The sequence below is a fragment of the Thalassophryne amazonica genome, chromosome 8 (assembly GCF_902500255.1).
Source record: "Thalassophryne amazonica chromosome 8, fThaAma1.1, whole genome shotgun sequence".
Classification (NCBI taxonomy): domain Eukaryota; kingdom Metazoa; phylum Chordata; class Actinopteri; order Batrachoidiformes; family Batrachoididae; genus Thalassophryne; species Thalassophryne amazonica.
The window spans coordinates 101,853,038-101,872,785 of NC_047110.1; the positions used below are offsets into that span (position 1 = coordinate 101,853,038).

At 42.0% G+C, this 19,748-nt stretch overlaps 1 pseudogene; it reads right to left on the reverse strand.

The window, feature by feature from the left end:
• LOC117516193 overlaps window positions 1-19,748 on the reverse strand; it is a 38,894-nt pseudogene that overhangs the window by 7,675 nt on the left and 11,471 nt on the right.

Below are 19,748 nucleotides of genomic sequence, written 5' to 3' on the forward strand. Positions count from 1 at the left end.
TGAAAGGCACAGGACGCGCATGACCTGAAAAGATCAAAGGGTATCAACTGTATTACGTTACTAAGCCAGATATTTAGGTTTATAACACAACTGTGAAAAGGGGTAATAGAGATAAGTCTAAAGATGATTGAATATATCGTTGGAGCAGCATATTGATCACTCCATGTGAACGTCACGCAGAACGCTGCTGCGTTCAGGTACCGTCAGTAATTACAGCACTGTTGCCATGAGCAACAGCTGAGTTGTTTCATACTCAGCTGTTGCTCATGGCAGGAGTGTGGTTTTTGTTTTATTTTTGGTAAAAAAAAAAAATCATTCTGGCCTATATAAGGTGCCTGAGCCCAGTGAAGCAGAACCCCCACCCACATAAAAAATAATCCAAGCAAACAAGCTATAATTTCCGACGGTACATGAACGCAGCAGCGATCTACGCGGTGTTCACGCGGACTGATCAATTTACTGCTCTGATGATTAAGACAGATGGATTTGCCATGTGAATAAATGAAAAAAAAAAAAAAAATCCAGGATGAAAATTATATTTTTTTGTTTCTTATCCACCATAGAAGAGCTCTTCTTCTCTGGTGTTTAACAGCATCCGGCGTCCTTGTTGGTGCATTGCTGCCACCTGCTGCATCAGTCTGTTATAGCAGCACTAAATTCTTTCGAGTTCAGGGACAGATTTTTTTTTTCATGCAATCGACTGGAACTCAGCCCGCGATCGACCGCGATCGGACTTGATTCATTTAAGTCACTCAGTTGGTGCCTTCAGAGGATGGCAGTGTAATGAAAATGATGAAACCACCAGAAAGCACTCAACGTCCCATCTCCGGAGGGAGGTGACCTGTGTAGTGCTGGAGGGTTGTCCACTGCACACTGGCACCGAGCTTCAAACCCGAGGCATGTCATGTGGGTGATATCTCTCATTAAGAACGATGAGCTTCATCTGATGTGGAAGATGAAGCTGCCCCCTGGTGGCTTCCCTAGACAGGCCTTCCAAACACATCCAGCTGGGAGGAGACCCCAGGAAAGACCTAGGACATGATGGAGGGATTATATTTCCCAGCTGGCTTGGGAACACTTCGGGATTCCCCAGGAAGAATTAGAGGAGTTGGCCAAGGGTAGGGAAGTGTAAGATGTTTGTTCTACTGCCATTTGGATCCAAATAATCGGCAGAAAATAAATGAAATGAAAAAAAAAAAGATCCACCACTTATCTGCAGACCACTGAATCTTTCTGAGATTGTAAAGATAGTGAAAGAACTTCGGACATACAGTATAATGCTGTAGCGATCCGTAGTGTTAGGCCTGATGTTCTTCAGGGTGGTGGTGATGCTAAGCTCTTTGTACTGCAAAGAATATTTGCTTTTATTTGGGTGACAGGTATGCAAATTAACTGGAAGGAATGACTTGTTTTTCCTCTCCAAAAAGAAAAAGGCAGTTGCCTATACTGCACTAAGCATAGCCATATTTTACTGTCTCTGCAGCAGGAAAGGTACTTCCAAAGGTGACTTTCAGCAAGATTCTGCAGCTTGCTACTCAGTGACTGTTTTGGTTTCACATCCAAGCAGTCAGCCATCAACTGCATCAACTCTATGAACCTCAACCAAGATTAATCATTTCCAGCACAGTCGGCCCAAGAGTGGGCCACAGGTCCTTAAACAGTTTTGTTGGTATAGGATCAAATAAACAGGTTGTGCTTTTTGTTGACGTTACGGGTTTCATCAGCATGCCTAGAGAGATACTATCAAATTCTGTAAATCTAGGTAATTCCTCTTTAATGATACCCACCTCAATAGCAGGGTGTAGTGGCTGGGTTAAGGCAAGCTGGGACATGTTTAACCTAATGTCTTCTATTTTCTGCTCAAAGTAATCCAGGAAATCTTGTGCTGTAAAAGGAGAGCAAACTACAGGTGGTTGTTCATGAATGTGTTGCCACCATGTCAAACAAGAACTTTAAGTTATGCTTGTTTTTCTTCATCAAATCAGAGTAATGGGTACGCTTTGTAGCCAATCAATCAATCAATCAATCAATTTTTTTTTATATAGGGCCAAATCACAACAAACAGTTGCCCCAAGGCGCTTTATATTGTAAGGCAAGGCCATACAATAATTATGCAAAACCCCAACGGTCAAAACGACACCCTGTGAGCAAGCACTTGGCTACAGTGGGAAGGAAAAACTCCCTTTTAACAGGAAGAAACCTCCAGCAGAACCAGGCTCAGGGAGGGGCAGTCTTCTGCTGGGACTGGTTGGGGCTGAGGGAGAGAACCAGGAAAAAGACATGCTGTGGAGGGGAGCAGAGATCGATCACTAATAATGCATGCTTATAGTCTAAGATAGCATCACGCCACGCAAGGTGGAATACTTCTAATTTTGAACGACGCCATTTCCATTTTATGCTTGAGGTCACGCAGGTAATCATTGAACCAAGGTGACTGCGATTTGGGGGGAGCGTGGTTTTAACACAGGTGACGCAATCATGTCGAGTGTAGTTTTGAGCACTGAGTTTAAACTATCCACAAGACTGTCTACTGATTGGGTATTTGCCAAATGTGAAGCTGACATCAGGAAGTCTAGCTTCAAGTTCAGTCTTAGTTGAGGAGTTGATGCATCGGCGTAGTGATATACGAGGTCTATTAGAAAAGTATCCGACCTTATTTTTTTAAAAAACCCATATGGATTTGAATCACGTATACTTGCGTGAGCCAACCTTGAACCTTCATGCGCATGCGTGATTTTTTTCATGCCTGTCGGTTGTCATTCGCCTGTGAGCAGGCTTTGAGGGAGGAGTGGTCCACCCCCCTCGGCGGATTTTCATTGTCAGGGAAATGGCTGAGAGACTGCCGCTTTGCTTGATCAAATTTTTTTTAGAAACTGTGAGGCACATCCATGTGGACACCATTCGAGAAATTCAGGTGGTTTTTGGTGAAAATTTTATGGGCTTCAAAGACATTAAGGGATGTTACTGTCCCTTTAAGGATGGCCTACAGCAGCTGTGGGGCGCGCCGCACTCCAGCTGCCATCGACAGGCTGAGCGACCATTTCATTTCTAAACGGATCACTCTGTGGATCCATGACCATCGTGTGCAATTTCTCTGGTTATCACAAGAGCTGGACATCAACTATTTTCCTGCAGATTTCACCTTTAACAAGAGATTTTGTCATGGAAAGCCGAGCGGACGCTTCACGCGTCACGATGGATTTGCTGCTGGACCGACACAAAACCACCTCCGTTTTGGTCTCACAGGACGGCTTTGAGATGGTGTTCAGACAGCTGTCGGTGGTTTTTCAGTCGAGTGATTATCCAAGAAATTGTGGACGAGCATGGCCATGGCAGAACATGTTCTGTGTCGCTTCATCACGGCGTTGCTTTGCGCATCGCGGCACCCTCCGAATTCCTCCGCATGTCTCTCAATTTGCTGAAAAAGTGCTGATGTCCACGTCTTTTCACAACTCCTGTGCTAGTCCAGACAACGTCCCGGATAAAACACAGCGTCCAGTTTGGAAATGAACGGCACATTCCACTTTTAACGAGGAGTTTTTGTCATGGAAAGGAGCAGACGCTTCGCGCGTCACCACTGCAAGAGAGACAAAAAATACCTCCGTTTCGGAGTGGCAGAAGGACAAGCTGGGACATGCCTTTCAGTGCTTACCAGTCGAGTGAGTATCAGAGAAATTGTGAAGAGCTGGACATGTCCCAGCTTGTCCTTCTGGCACTCCGAAACGGAGGTGTTCTTTGTCTCTCTTGCCGTCGTGACGCGCGAAGCGTCCGCTCCTTTCCATGACAAAAACTCCTCGTTAAAAGTGGAATGTGCCATTCATTTCCAAACTGGACACTGTGTTTTATCCGGGACGTCGTCTGGACTAGCACAGGAATTGTGAAAAGACGTGGACATCAGCACTTTTTCGGCAAATTAAGAGACATGTGGAGGAATTCCACGCGTCACGGGTGCCGCGACACGCAAAGCAACGCCGTGATGAAGCGTCACAGAACATGTTCTGACATGTCCAGGCTCATCCACAATTTGTCATCTGGAGTGCCCGTAACATTTAACTCCACTGAGCTAAGAAGCTGCTCTAACTTACGGACATGGCTCTCTAAGAGAGCTACCCTATCTTCCAACATCATACAACCTTTACGGAGGGTGTAAAGTAGATAAAGTAGTGTACTTTGTGCACTAAGAAATTCAAGAGTATCACCAAGCAAGCACGAGCTAACCAATATTGGATAAGCTAACCACTCCTAAGGCTCACACAGATGTAAAAAAATGAATTAAAATTCACAGCAATTACACTGAAAGAGTAGCAGAAGTATTAGACTTGTAGGAACAGAAAAAACCCTCTTACAAGTAAACCACTCCTAAGATTAACACAAGAGTAAAGTACTAAGCTAAAATTCACAACCGTCTCAGCGAAAAAAGTGATGTAACAATTTGCACAGATTTGTTAACGTTATTTCAACTTAACAGTCAGGCCGGGCAGAAGCCCGACACCTAGAGAGTGTGGACCCACAATACAAACTCCCAGACCGGGCTTTGGAGTAAAAGTAGTTATCATGTTTATTTCAGGCTGAGGTTCGGTACATAGGTTGTCAGGCAGCGGAGCAGAGGTACAAACAGGGTAAGGCAAAAATGCAGTCATATCCATGCAGGGGTCGGCGGCACGAGCAAACAGTCATGGGAAAAAGGCGCGGTCAAGAAACACGGAGCAAGATACTGGTACAGGGCAAGACAAATCAGGACTGAATACAAAAGGCTGGAATATGTGCTAGAAGCGATGACAAACTGGTGGTGATCTGTGAGACTGATGGTTTAAATAAGAAGCAAACAAATCAGGGTGATGTGAAGCAGGTGTTAATTTGGTGCACGTGAGGAACAATCTAGAAAAGGGCGTGGCTAGTGGACAAAGAGTATACATGGGCAAGACAGTGGGGAAGTGAGTGGACAAAGTGGAGTGATGTCAGATACCAAGATATGTGAACAGGTGCCAAGAAAATGAGTGAATGGAAACACTAAACAGGCTGAATCAAAGTGAGGGACAAAGACATAATGGTAGGTGCGGGGTGTAGAGTGAACATAATAAGCTGGGCGCGAGGAATAACAGGGAACCATGAACAGAGCTAAAACAGAATATAATACGACTGTGACAGAAACTAAAATCAGACATGAGCATAAGAACTAGAAGAAACTACATGAGAACTGATCAGGGGAAAATAAGAACGGAAACACAAAGACAAAACTAAACTGGAACTGACAAATGCCTGAAGAATACAATAAAGATAACTGGATGACAAAACCAGCAAGCAAAGACTACATAATAAACTGAAAGCAAAATCCAATAATAAAGAACAGAAAATAGAAATGAGAACAGCAAAAATTAACAGATGACAACTAAATGATAAACAATGAAAACACAATCTTGCAGAACTAGAATGGAACTGGACAATGTCTAAAGAATGAAAAGTAACAAAGAAACAAAGTGACAAAGCAAAATAGAACAGAGAATAAACACATGATAAATAACTAATAAAACAGAGCTTGGGCAGAAGGTGGGTCTAAGAAAGGGGAAAAAAATTAAACCATAACCCCGATCAGGGCCGAGCATGACATTAACTAGAGAAGTCTTTTGGCATTAACTCAGGTGAAAGTTGAAATTACTAAGTTGAAATAACGAAAAAATTATGCAAATTGTGACATCAGCAGTTAGTTTTTTTAGAGTGTGGCCTTGGTGAAGGTATGTGCTACTATGGTACTCAAAGTCTCACAGCAGTTTTAAAATGGCAAGAATTCAATGATCAATTTGTTCTTTGAGTTTAATGAGGATTACTGACCTTTGGTATGGAGTATCCCATCAGCTCGGTGTCGTTAGTGGTGCAGTGGAAAACGGCAAGAGGAACCGTGTCAGCTGTCCTCTGGATCTCATGAATGACAGCCTGAGTAAGACACACAGCCAGTAAAGTGTCAGTACTGTGGTAATACTTATTGTAGAAGCTCGAGCACAATTTAACAACTAATACTTCTTTGAACTTACTACAGAACATATGGACTCCCGTGGACAGCAGGGCATTTACTGCGCACGCAGCCCGGAAGTGTCCCCCTCACTGGCTAGAAATGGCAGAGCCGCTGAAAACAAACCGCTGAGAGCAAATCCCATTTGTTGCAGTCACGCTCCTATCCGGATGTGACGTAGAGCCGCACCAACCCATATGTGAAAGTTATGAACTCAGATAATATGTATATGTCAAGTACATGAAGCTCTTCAGCATCTCACCATGTCATTTAGGTCCTTCAGACTTTTTTGAGTAAATGCTTCAGTGGAGCATGTCTAAAACCTTTCAGGTTCCCACCTTTTAATTATTTATTTATTTTTTGCCTTTCAGCTTCTGAGGGGCCCCGCTCCCCCCAGACCCCCCACCTTTTTAAGCATTTTTTGTTTTTTTGCCTACAATATGGCCAAATTATCATATTGCAATATTGTCATATCAATATGACATAAGATATGACTATGATTTGACACAAAGTGCAGCAACAGTGAAAATTAAACATTCTTAAACAAAAGAGTAATAATACCACACTCATTTTGCACTCATCATAAGCTTAGGATACAGCGCCCTCCAAAAGTATTGGAACACTTGGAATTTTACATATATTATATTAGAAAGATTAAAAAAGAAAATAAGATTATAAAATCAAATCTTCACTGTGCCTTGTGATTGAATCACGATGACCACTCCAAGACGGTGGCCGCATTTCTTGTACCTCAACAACCAATGCGGCGTCTACTCTTCTTTATGATGTCTATATTCGTCTACCATCGGCCTTGTGATAGAATCACTACGATGACCACTTCAAGATGGCGGCCGCATTTCTTGCACCTCAGCAACCAATACACCTACACCTCTTTGTAATGTCTATATTGGTGTAACGTCGGCCTTGTGATAGAATCACTACGATGACTGGTCCAAGATGGCGGCCGCATTTCTTGCGCCACAGTAACCAATGCGGCGTCGTCTCTTCTTTGTCCATGTCTAATGTCCATGTTTGTCCACCGTCGGTTTGTGGATTTTTCCCCACTGCAGAGATTTTTTGTGCCATTTCCGGTTTGTGCCTTCATCTACCATAGAGCGCCTTGCGCCGCTCCACTCGTATTAATACCTGCACGTAAGGCATGTTGTGCCTGTCCTCAGAACTGGCTTCATCCCTCCCATCTAGAACCATGTCTATTTCCTGCTGACAGCGCTCTGAAACATACAGAAAGACAAACATCAGGGACAGATTAACTAGAAGGGAACTCAGAAGGCACATTCTGTACCTCCCCAAAGACCTGAAAGACCACTTTACTTTAAATGAAGCAACAAACCAACCTCCAGAATTGTGTTGTTTTTTTGGTTACTTTACCTTTGTTTTATTCTTTCACCATTATTTGAGTTCTGCTTTAGTTTCCTACACTGGTCTTTTAGTGTCTCATTTAGGGTTTAAGTTCTTCTCAGCCTGGGTTCCTTGTAGTTTGATGCTGCACTGTTTGTCAGTCTGTGTATTTGTAGGCACGTGACCCTGCAACTTGATATTCCTCACAGCTCTTCCTCATCACAGTCACACACCTGTCTCTCGTCTCCTTATTACCTGTCACTATTTCAGTTTGTCACAGTTTCTACTCAGTTGCCAGATTGTTCTTGTGGGTGCTGTTTGTGCTGCTGTGCAGTTCAGTGTTCTTTGCCTCCCAGGTTTTGTCCTGTTCCTTCATGCTCCTGCTGACTCACCTGTACACCAGGTCCCTGATTCACAAAGACTCTGAGTCCTCTCAGGGAGCTCCCAACTTAGCCTAAAGATTCCTAGCAAGGAATTTTAGCCAAACCCTTGTCTAAACGTGCACCAACATCACGTTACGTGGGGAAAATTCTAAGAAAGACTAGACTAGACTAGACTAAGCATCCTTAAGACTTTTAGCCTTAGGATAAGGTGAAGCCTTAGTGAATAAGGGCCCAGGACAATAAGATGTGTTCCTGATTTATTTATTTATTTTGTGTCACCATGCTTTGATCCTGATCACTCACCTTTCATCCCAATCACTGACATTTGATTCTGGTTACTGAACTTGGATCCTGATAACTGACTGAATGATTTCTTCAATCTTGAAGTTAAGATCAAATGAATTTGGCTGAAGGAGCAGATGCTGACCTTTGAGCCTAATCACCAAGCTTTGATCCTGATTGCTAATCTTTGATCCTGATCACTCATCTTTCATCCCAATTGCTGACATTTGATTCTGGTTACTGAACTTGGATCCTGATAACTGATTGAATGATTTCTTCAATCTTGAAGTTAAGATCACATGAATTTGGCTGAAGGAGCAGATACTGACCTTTGAGCCTAATCACCAAGCTTTGATCCTGATTGCTAATCTTTGATCCTGATCACTCATCTTTCGTCCCAATCGCTGACATTTGATTCTGGTTACTGAACTTGGATTCTGATAACTGATTGAATGATTTCTTCAATCTTGAAGTTAAGATCAAATGAATTTGGCTGAAGGAGCATATACTGACCTTTGAGCCTAATCACAGAGCTTTGATCCTGATTGCTAATCTTTGATCCTGATCACTCATCTTTCGTCCCAATCGCTGACAATTGATTCTGGTTACTGAACTTGGATCCTGATAACTGATTGAATGATTTCTTCAATCTTGAAGTTAAGATCAAATGAATTTGGCTGAAGGGGCGGATGCTGACCTTTGAGCCTAATCACCAAGCTTTGATCCTGATTGCTAATATTTTATCCTGATTACTCATTCTTTGATCATGAACTTTGATCTTGGTTACTCATCTTTGGTCGTGAACAGTGAACTGAATTAGGATCAAAGCTCAAAGGCAAATCCAAAATTTAATGGCCTAACTTCAGAGCAAAGTAAACTCAAGCTGACGTCTTCTGAGGCATCCTGCTGACCATCACAGTGAAGTGTTTTTTTTTGTTGTTGTTTTTTATTTCAGTCTCCATATGACATAACTACACTGAAACAATTGTGCATTAAAGAGGCTTTGTGACATCATCATATTAAGTTGACCACAACAGTGGGTCTGAGGATCCAGAGTGAGACTGACCCTGTATCTGTGGATGGTTCATGAGGTACAAGAAGGCGGAGAGGAGGGTGTTGGCTGTGGTGTCAGTGGCAGCAAAGTGGAGATCCATCAGCACAGTACAGAGCTGAGCTTCAGAAAATGACGAGCCGTCATCTCCTCGCTTTGAAAGAAGAGACAGAGGAAAACCCACATGAATATAAATCACACTGCTGTTCCTCATGGAAAACTACACCAGCGACAACATCTACCTGTACAATAACAAGGACGGTTTCAGCTACTTAAACTACTTTTTCCTGCACACAGACCTTATCCAGTTCATCCAGGTAGCAATCGATAAAATGTCGTGATTTTCCAGGAATTCGGGTCTTCTTGTTCTCATCCAACAGCTGCATGTGTCTTTCATAGGCATCCTGGCAAAAAACAACAAAAAAGGATTTAATAAAAAAAAATAGACCTGGGTACATGAAGTACTAAAGTCACAAAATAACAGTTTTGAGATATTGATAATCAAAGTTTTCACAAAATGCTACAAATACTTTTTTTTAAAGCGGTAGAATACTGTGGTGCCTGATGCCGGGCTCAGGAGTTAAACAGAGTAAATGTGGTGGAAAGTCTGAAGTGACAAGGTTGTTAGACATTAGACAGCTTTATTAAAACAAACAAACAACAACAAATCTCTGTCAGAGGTTCAGAAGCGATCCGTCTGACAAAGAAATCTGCCTGGGAAGACATTTATACAATGAAGCTCCTCCTATAGCTGGTATGTTTTATATTCTGTGGTCAGGAGGAAACATCACTCAGGTCCCCCTAGAGTGCCTTAATAGAGAGAGTGGCATCAACTCAGAACATGGTGCCATTTTGGGTCCAACTACACTGAATTACTGAATGAACTTTTATGTTTTCAGCATTTTTTTTAATTCATTTAAGCACATAGAGCAACATATCCAGGTACAGGTATGATGAAAATAAATATAAAAATAGTTATGCTATCAAATGTACATAAATTTACAATTTATGATGGTTTATTTAATTAATTTAAAGCCTGATTTATGCAGCTGCAGCTCTGTAACTCTGTCATGCAATGATGTGTGTGACAGTTTTAAAGTTCTCCGTCTCTAGATTATGCTTTATTCCGGACTAATTTGACCCTCAACAAGTTGTTCTTTCTACAATCATCACCTCCAAATCAAAGGTAAGCTGTACACTTTCCTCTTCGTGCTATAAATGTGATGTGGACTTTTCTGATCCATTTATCAGGGTGTGCGCTATAAAAACTATTATAATATGATGGCAGACAAAGGATTAAAAGCAGAAAAGTGTCAAATCACAGCCTTTTGTGTGTGATTTAACAGGTGCACGTCAGACTGCGGGTCTGAGTCTGAACACGGTGTGAAAAAACTAAACGGTTGGACTTTTAATCACAGAAATGATTTCTCTCCCACTTTCCACAAATCGGTGAGTGTCAGAGGTGAACTTTAATTTGTACCTCTGCACGTCCAGACTGCTCAGGGTTTTTAATGGAAATACATTGTGATCGGACAGGACATTTATCTGATGTGAGCGAAAAATCTGTTATACAAAATCCGGTATATACAGTGGGGGAAATAAGTATTTGATCCACTGTCAATTTTGCAGGTTTTCCCACCTACAAAGAATGGAGAGTTCATAGGTACACTTCACCTGTAAGACACAGAATCTTAAAAAAAAAAAAAAAAAAAAAAAAAAAAAAAAAAAAAATCCAGAAAATCACATTGTATGATTTTTAAATAATCAATTTGCATTTTATTGCATGAAATAAGTATTTGACCCCCTAGAAAAACAGACCTTAACAACTGGTACAGAAACATTTGCTTGCCATTACAGAGGCCAGACATTTCCTGTAGTTCTTGACCAAGTTTTCACACACTGCAGCAGGGATTTTGGTCCACTCCTCCATAAAGATCTTCTCCAAATCTTTCAGGTTTGGAGTTTCAGCTCCCTCTGAAGATTTTCTATTGAGTTCAGGTCTGGAGACTGGCCAGGCCACTCCAGGACCTTGAAATGCTTCTTACAGAGCCCCTCCTTAGTTGCCCTGGCTGTGTGTTTGGGGTCATTGTCATGCTGGAAGATCCAGCCATGACCCATCTTCAGTGCTCTTACTGAGGGAAGGAGATTGTTTGCCAAAATCTCGAAAGAGCACTACAGATGCAACATTTGCTCTGAGAATACTGTTGAAGTACAGAGAAGGCCAGAAAGAGTTACATTGTGTTTGTGGTCTTAGAAAAGTTTGACAGGGTGCCAAGAGAAGAGCTGTAGTATCGTATGAGGAAGTCTGGAGTGGCAGAGAAGTATGTTAGGGTAGTGCAGGACATGTACAAGAATAGTGTGAGATGCGCAGTCGGAATGACAGACTCATTCAAGGTGGAGGTGGGATTACACCAAGGATCAGCTCTGAGTCCTTTCTTGTTCACAGTGGTGATGGACAGGTTGATGGATGAGATCGGACAGGAGTCCCCATGGACTATGATGTTCGCAGATGACATTGCGAGAGTGAGAGTAGAGAGCAAGTTGAGTCTAGTCTGGAGAGGTGAAGATATGGTCTGGAGAGAAGGGGAATGATCATCAGTAGAAGCAAGACTGAGTACATGTGTGTGAATGGGAAGGAGCCCAGTGGAATAGTGCAGTTACAAGGAGTAGAAGTGGTGAAAGTAGATGAGTTTAAATATTTGGGGTCAACTATTCAAAGTAATGGAGAGTGTGGTAAAGAGATGAAGAGAGCGCAGGCAGGGTAGAGTGGATGGAGAAAGGTGGCAGGAGTGATTTGTGACCGAAGAATATCAGCAAGAGTGAAGGGGAAAGTCTACAAGACAGTAGTGAGACCAGCTATGTTGTACGGCTTAGAGATGGTGGCACTAACAAAAAGACAGGAGGCAGAGCTGGAGGTGGCAGAGCTGAAGATGTTGAAATTCTCTTTGGGAGTAATGACAATGGACAAGATTAGGAATGAACATATCAGAGGGTGTAGCTCAGGTGGGACGGTTTGGAGACAAAGTCAGAGAGGCGAGACTGAGATGGTTTGGACATGTGCAGAGGAGGGACCCAGGGTATATAGGGAGAAGGATGCTGAGGATGGAGCCACCAGGCAGGAGGAGAAGAGGGAGACCAAAGAGGAGGTTTACGGATGTGCTGAGGGAGGACATGCAGGTGGTTGGTGTGACAGAGGAAGATACAGAGGACAGGGTGAGATGGAAACGATTGATCTGCTGTTGCGACCCCTAACGGGAACAGCTGAAAGACAAAAAAGAAGTTGTTTTCTTCTCACCAAGGTGCTTGCCTATTGTCCTGTAGCCCATCCCAGCCTTGTGCAGGTCTACACATATGTCCCTGGTGTCCTTAGACAGCTCTTTGGTCTTGGCTATGCTGGATAGGTTGGAGTGTGATTGATTGAGTGTGTGAACAGGTGTCTTTTATACAGGTAACGAGTTCAAATAGGTGCAATTAATACAGGTAATGAGTGCAGAATAGGAGGACTTCTTAAAGAAAAACTAACAGGTCTGTGAGAGACAGAATTCTTACTGGTTACTAGGGGGTCAAATACTTTAATATTTTTAATTATTTAATTATATACAATGTGATTTTATGGATTTTTTTTTTTTTTTTTTTTTTTTTTTTTAGATTCTGTCTCTCAGTTGAAGGGGAGGTGATTGTTGTGTGTTGGGGGGGGGGTTGGCTGGGCATTTTGGTGTTCTTTTCTTTTCTTTGCTCTCCAGGTGGTATGCAAACTGATTTATTGTCTGTGGAGAAGGTGCTGGCAGAAGAGTCCTTCACCCTCATCAACGTGATGTGCAGCACCTGTGGATGGTGCTCACGTGCAACCTTAAAGACTTTCAGCTGACGCAGATAATGAGATGGCGTTCTGCATTTAAGCCATGTGTGATTTAAGCAGAATTGCCGGGAACTCGACCTTGTGATGTTCGTTTGTGAGACGCTGAGGACCGCGCCTGGGTTTGACACATCGTGCCGGTGAAGGAGGATGGGTGAGGGACACATGCTGTCAGCACACATCAGAGGTGATTTGATTGTCTGAATAATTAACAGTAATTTGGTATTTTGTTATGCAGTATATGTGAATATTGATGAGAGTTGTGCAGCTTGCTTCTCACTGCCGTGGCGTGCGGACTGATGATCCTCCACCTGTTGTGAGAAGCTGCTCATTTACATAAAGCTTAAATTCAGACCTGAATGTGTTGCTGATAGTGTGTGCCTTTGAAGGATATTAGTTGTAGCTGCTGACTTACCTCACCTTTTCTATCCTTCGCAGAGTCGGTTTGTCGTGTCCACCTGGGGGGTGTTTGGGGGTGAACGTGGGTCCAGAAGCGCCGGGCTTTGATCCTTTTGGGCGCTGGAGAGCGCGCCGTCCTTCATTCCGCCAGACAGACGCATTTACGTTTGTACACTTTGTATTGCACAGAAGGGGGAAAATAAATTGTTTTGTTATTGGAACCGCTTTCTGGTTGTTTTGGCGCTGGGTTCCATCAGACGCAGGTCCGCTCCTCAACCCGCGTCGACACATAACAGTGATGGTCTAGTGGTTAAGGTGTTGGGCTTGAGTCCAGAAGATCATGGGCTCAAATCCCCGCCTGACTGGAAAATCACTAAGGGCCCTTGGGCAAGGCCTTTAATCCCCTATTGCTCCCGGTGTGTAGTGAGCGCCTTGTATGGCAGCACCCTGACATCGGGGTGAATGTGAGGCATGATTGTAAAGCGCTTTGAGCGTCTGATGCAGATGGAAAAGCGCTATATAAATGCAGTCCATTTACCATTTGAAGTGTACCTACGATAAAAATTACAGACCTCTACATTCTTTGTAGGAAGAAAAACCTGCAAAATTGACAGTGGATCAAATACTTATTTCCCCCACTGTACAGTGTTTATTATATGGAAAACACAGCCCAGTGTCACTTTTTTTTTTCATGTTGTCATGAAATGAGCCAAATTTTCATGACAAGGTTTTTTTTAAACTCACTATTATTAACCCTACTCCTACCCCCGAGCCTAACCATAACCCCCCCCCCCCCCCTTCACTTTTAATTTTGTGCAGCCATCATGGAATGAATTAGAATGAATTTGTGCTGCCGTGACGAAAATGAGGCACTTTTCGTCACAATATCACAAATTAATAGATTAATGTATATTTCGTGCTGCTGAATAACGAATTGGCGTGAGACTGGGTTGGGAAAACAATACAAAAACTTTGGGACTTTTTTTGTCCGGTGACTGCAAACATCTGGTTTATACGATGACAGTTTTACTTTAGTTTTACTGTACATGGGACTGAACAATAAATTTACCTCTCAAAACTTTGATGAAGTTGCTTCCATCCCACACTAGCTGACTTTTTTTTTTCCCAAATTTTTCTTCGGATCTCAAGGGAATCTATACATCTTGAAGCCCTTGTTGTCTATTTGTGCCTCCAAATCCACAGCAACCCAGCATTTTCAGCAAATAAATAAATAAAAAAAAAAAGCTGAATTTACATGCAGACACATTAACAGCCACGAGTCACGTGACCGATTTTTTTTTCGACTCGTCAGGTTGCCACTCTCTCTAATAAAGGCACTCTAGGTCCCCCCGCCTCATGGTTATAACAGAAAAAACAGAGCAAAGACAGAGCCCCAACAAAGGTCAAGTGGGTAAATGAGAGGTCACCAGGATGTCTTAGTAGATAAAGGTCACTCAGGGAGCCATAAGCTGAAGAGGCAGGATGTTTGGATAACCTCAAAGTAATCAAAGACAGAACAACAAAGGCATCCAAAAACAATCCAAGAGTAACATAATCAAAGGACAGAACAATAGCTAATCAACACTGAAGAGGTGAGCCACAGCGGTGGGCAACTTACACATCTGTGATGGCACACCTGTTTGGAAACAGGTGAGTTTCATGATTTGGTATAAAAGGAGCATCCCGAAAAGGCTCAGCTATTCACATGCAAAGATGGGACGAGGATCACCACTTTGTGAACAACTGCGTGAAAAAATAGTCCAGCAGTTTCAGAGCAATGTTTCTCAACGTTCAATTGCAAGGAATTTAGGGATTCCATCATCTACAGTCCATAATATAACAGAAGATTAAGAGAATCTGGAGAACTTTCTACACGTAAGCAGCAAGGCTGAAAACCAACACTGAATGCCCGTGACCTTCGATCCCTAAGGCGGCACTGCATTAAAAACCGACATCATTGTGTAAAGGATCTTACCGCGTGGGCTCAGGAACACTTCAGAAAACCATTGTCAGTTAACACAGTTCGTCGCTACATCTCCAAGTGCAAGTTAAAACTCTACCATGCAAAGTGAAAGCCATACATCAACAACATCCAGAAATGCTGCCGCCTTCTCTGGGCCCGACCTCATTTGAAATGGACAGACGCAAAGTGGAAAAGTGTGCTGTGGTCTGATGAGTCCACGTTTCAGATTGTTTTTGGAAATCATGGACATCGTGTCCTCCGGACAAAAGAGGAAAAAGACCATCCAGATTGTTAACAGCGCAAAGTTCAAAAGCCAGCATCTGTGATGGTGTGGGGGTGTGTTAGTACCCATGGCATGGGCAACTTACACATCTATGATGGCACCATCAGTGTTGAAAGGTACATCCAGGTTTTGGAGTAACACATGCTGCCATCCAAGCAAAGTCTTTTTCAGGGACGTCCCTGCTTATTTAAGAAAGGCAATGCCAAACCAAGATCTGCACGTGTTACAACAGCGTGGCTTCATAGTAAAAGAGTGCGGGTACTAGACTGACCTGCCTGCAGTCCAGACCTGTCGCCCATTGAAAAAGTGTGGCACATTATGAAGTGCAAAATACGACAACGGAGACCCCGGACTGTTGAACAACTGAAGTCGTACATCATCAAGTAAGAATGGGAAAAAATTCCACCTACAAAGTCCTCAGTTCCCAAATGCTTACCGAGTGTTGTTAGAAGGAAAGGTGATGTAACACAGTGGTAAACATACCACTGTCCCAGCTTTTTTGAAACGTGTTGCAGGCATCAATTTCAAAATGAACAAATATTTGAACAAAAACAACAAAGTTGATCAGTTTGAACATTAAATATCTTGTCTTTGTGGTGTATTCAATTGAATATAGGTTGAAGAGGATTTGCAAATCACTGTATTCTGTTTTTATTTACATTTTACATAACGTTCCAACTTCATTGGAATTGGGGTTGTAACTAAAAAATTATGCAAGTCAGTGTTTGCACATCAAATATTTAATGTTACATGTGACATTGAGGATACATGACCTGGTCTGAACCTGAGTGCAGTTCATGCATGGACACATTATGGATACATTTCCTGCCTTAGGAGTCTGTACGGTTACAATCACGTTGTCTAATCAATTCATCTTCAATTTGAATGTTCTTCAAAGAAATTAATTATAGAACACAAGTACGTCTGTGCAATATGGTTTGAATACTAAATGATTTAAAACGGTATCACCTCTCAATAAATGCAAACAATGACAATGTTTCTACTCATGAACAAAAAAGGCATTCTTTAAAAAAACTGTGCTGAAAACAGACAAACGTTGCCATGTGCCTTAAAAAATTGACTCTAAAAGTAATGATTATATATGTGTTTTATATTAAAAGTGTGCAACCAGTGTGGTGGCCAAGCGGTTGATGTGCTTCTTTCCAAAGTGCACGCATCTGGCATCAAACCTGTGCTGACTCAAGATGCAGATCTGCTGTGGTGATCCCGGGGAAAAAGGGAGAAGCTGAAAGAACTTAGTTATATTAAAGGACATGCAAACCTGTACTGCCTTGTGTCCTTCAAGGGAATTTGAAAATCACAGGTCTTGAATTGAAAGAATTATGAAACATACCTTCCTCAATGTGAAGAGTCTTTGGAAGGGTAGTGGCAGGTATCGCACGACAGCAACAGCATCATAAATCTGCAGGAGCAGAGAGAACGTTCTGAGGACTACGAGGCATCTTCTACTACTTCTACTAAGCAACAGGTTCAAGTCATAACCCACAGAAGTCTGTAGTCATGGCTCTTGAAATGGAGCAATATCTACACCTGGTGGAGATTTACCATTAATGCAGGTATAGAATTTTGCCAAGAGCCATAGTAAAATAAAAGCAGTATGTTAGGTGTGACCATAGCAGATGGTTCCCCCACTGAATCTGGTTTGGTTGAGATTTATGCTTTTTTTTGGGGGGGGGGGGCAGAAAGAGTTTTTTTTTTGTTTTTTTTTTTTTTGTTTTTTTTTTTTAATCAAAATTGCCACCAGTGTGCTTGCTCATGGGATGATTTAAAGGTTAGAGAGTACACCTTACTCCTATGTAACAATGTGAGGTAACATTAAGATTTGGTGCTGTATAAATAAATGGAATTGACAGACTGACTGACTGACTGTTGAAATAAAACATATTACACACCTTTACAAGCATTTCTTTTACAGCTATTATCCTCATTACATAAAACATACAACAAATATTGTTTTTAAACAGAATTGATGGACTGAATAAAACTACAACAAAAACAAACACACACAAAAAAATAAAAAAATAAAATAAAATGGTTGTGTCAAAGCAAAAACATCTAAAACAATGTTAAAGTTTGGGCTGTCAGGCAATTTAGAAAATTTGTATATTTAATAATTACAAGCTTTCCAGTTAATTCAAATAAATTGCATATATATTTTAAAAAAGCAACCCTCAAATCATGAGGCACAGAGTGTAAAAAATGCGTGGCACTCAGAAGTAAAAAGCAGGTGGCAGACGGACCATCCCAGGTATATTTGAAGGTTTGGGGCATTATTTTTCATTGGCACTATTAAAAACAATATTTATTTATACAGTGTTTATTTTTTACAATATTTATGGCCTGGTCAATATTTATTGACTCCCTCAATTTCCCTGAAGGAGTCTTCCAAAGGGATTAATAAAGTTCTATCTAATCTAATCTAATGCACAAAGTTACTGAATAATAAATAGGTCAAAGGGAATCAAGAAGTGTGATTAATTGATTTTTTTTTTTTTTTTTTTTTTTGCATTTTTTTGGTCCAAAGTGACAGTGAATCGCTGATGTGAAAATTATTTAAACCTTTCACCTTGAATATTATTCAAAACATACACAGAAATATAAAAATCACTTTTATTTTGTATTTGACTAGTCATATACCTTACCAGTCATTCTCACTGTCTTTTGTACAATAACACTACCTCAAACCTTAGAGACATGAAATTTGGGGTTCCACAGGGGTCCGTCTTAGGCCCCCTGCTTTTCTCCCTTTATATAGCACCCCTTTGGCACATATTGTGATGTTTTGGGATTACTTTTCATTGCTATGGTGATGACAGTTATACATGCCGATAACTGCTGGTAATCTCATCCACATAAAATCCTTAGAAGATTGCCTTGCATCAGTGAGAAGCTGGATGTCTAGCAATTTCCTACTTTTCAGTCTCTGATAAGACTGAAATGATGGTTCTTGGTCCAGTGAGACATCGGCATCAATTTGACCAAGTAGCGCTTACTCTAGGCTCGTGTGTCATACATCACACTGACAAAGTGAGGAACGTTGGGGTAATTTTTGATCCTATGTTGTCCTTTGACCTCCACATTAGAGATATTATGAGGACTGCTTTCTTCCATCTGCGAAATACAGCGAAGATTCATCCCTATCAGGTTCGACAGGCCAGACAGGCTGGACACAAATGCAGGACGCAGGTACACAGCTCAGTGGAGTTAAGGCGTTTACTGGGTAAACAGGCTGGAGTCGGTACACAGAAAGGCAGTCCAAAAAGAGCAACAGTAACAAAAACATCAGGCTTAGGCGTGGTCGAGGTACACAGGCAGGTAGTCAAAAAACACGAGGCAAACGAAGCAAGGCAAGGAAATACAGGATACAGAGCTGGAAAGAGGCACAAGGCGCTATAATGTGGTGCGGAAGTAAGGCACAATGGGGAGCTTAAATACACCCAGGTGATGAGGTGCAGATAGAGAACAGGTGTGCGTGGAACACACCAGAAGGAGGGTGTGGCCAGACAGAGGGAAACACCCACCACCAAGAGCCAGCAGAGACAGACAGGAAAGAACAGGACAGACAGACCCAAAAAGAAAAACCCCAGCAAGAGAATAAACAAGATGTAACTGAAAAACACAAAGCCAAGAAATAAAAGCTGGCAAAACCTAATCCTGACAGTCCCATCCTGTCTATGGCTGATTCAGAGACCCTAATTCATGTGTTTGTTTCTTCTCGATTGGACTACTGCAAAGTTCTATTTTCTGGTTTACCGCAGTCCGGCATTAGGTGTCTCCAATTGGTTCAAAATGCTGCTGCCAGAATTTTGACACGAAACAGAAAGTGTGACCACATTACACCCATTTTGGCATCTCTTCACTGGCTTCCTGTCCCAGTGAAATCAGATTTTAAGGTTCTGCTACTAATCTATAAAATTATTCACAGACTAGCACCTCCCTAACTTAGCCGACCTAATTAAACCCTACGTACCAGCCCAGGCTCCGCGTTCTAAGGGTGCAGAACTACTTAGTGTCCCTAGGGTGAATAAGAAGTCTGCAGGTCACAGAGCTTTCTCTTATCATGCCCCTGTTCTGTGGAATGATCTCCCTGCATCACTAAAACAGTCAGATTCTGTAGAGACTGTCACGTCCAGACTTAAGATGC